Below are 1,106 nucleotides of genomic sequence, written 5' to 3' on the forward strand. Positions count from 1 at the left end.
TGTTTTCTTTCTAGATTTTTGAGTTTCAGACTCTGGACAATCTTTTTCTAAGCTGACCTTGCCCATCTCTTAGGTTTCCCTTCGGCTGGTGCCCTAAGCCCACCACCTCCAGGGGTCTGGGTCACCCTGTTCCCTACTCACCCGACTTCCTGCGTCTGGTCTGACCCCGGTGTCGGACGAGGAGGACGAGGGGCAGCAGGACGAAGGCCACCGAGACCCCGATCAGGACGTTCAGGTACCATTTGAGACCTGGGGCACCAGTGACGTCATGCATGAGCCCAAGATGCCATTTAATTGAGCGCCTACTGTGTGCAGGCTCGTGCTGGGGTCTGTGCATTCATCTCCTCTAACCCACCCCACCCATTTTACAGATGAGGAAACTGAGGCACAGAGAGGGAATTCACCAACCCCAGTGACCCAGTCTGGAGGTGGCAGAGCTGGGATTGGAACCCAGGGCTGTGGGCTCCCTGAGCTGTCCTCCTGCCGCACCCCGCCCAAGGTGGACACCAGCTTTGTGCTCTGGGGGCTTCTCATCTGCAGGGGGGCCTGTCCGAGGGTCTCATCTGGAGCCGAGGGGCCTTCCTTGTTACCCTCCCCTCCCCCACCACAACAGGGACTGGGGGAGGGGCCGGCTGTGTGCGGTGGACTCTGCATCTTTCCCCCCCCGCCCTGTACAATGCCACGACCACTGCGGCACTGGGGACAGGCCCCCATACAGTCACATCCTCAGGGGCCTCCCTGTGAGGCCTCCTCTCCTGGGGGGTCAGAGCCAGAAGTCAGAACTGAAGGAAATCTAAGCTCCGGGCCACGATTCTCTGCCTTTACACTTGGAGAAACTGAGGCCCAGGCAGGGGAAGGGGGTCCAAGTCAGCGTCTCCAGAGGTGCGTGAACTAAGGCCATAACTGAGCCCTGCCCCCCTGGGCCCAACACCATGTCCCACAGACCCTCACTCACCCGTCTGCGGGCCTGGCTCCGTGGGGGGAAGGGCCCCAACTTCAGAGCCTCCTGGGGGTCAGGACAGGAGGTTAGGGTTGGGGGCTGCTTCTCCCCACGTCAGCCCACTGCTCCTCCCCCAGGATGGGCCCCGAGGGGTCATTCCCTCTCC

The 1,106-nt window shown here is 61.3% G+C and overlaps 1 long non-coding RNA gene across 1 annotated transcript; it reads right to left on the reverse strand.

The window, feature by feature from the left end:
- Positions 1-115: 115 nt before the first annotated feature.
- Positions 116-1,100, reverse strand: LOC113617220 (uncharacterized). The gene is made up of 2 exons (XR_003431552.1): positions 956-1,100; positions 116-249 (listed from the first exon to the last, which is right to left on the reverse strand). It is a non-coding gene; the product is annotated as an uncharacterized LOC113617220 (long non-coding RNA).
- Between the last annotated feature and the right edge of the window lie 6 nt (positions 1,101-1,106).

Source organism: Aethalodelphis obliquidens, unplaced genomic scaffold, assembly GCF_003676395.1.
Source record: "Aethalodelphis obliquidens isolate GAN/ISIS:26980383/991018 unplaced genomic scaffold, ASM367639v1 scaffold3094, whole genome shotgun sequence".
Lineage (NCBI taxonomy): Eukaryota > Metazoa > Chordata > Mammalia > Artiodactyla > Delphinidae > Aethalodelphis > Aethalodelphis obliquidens.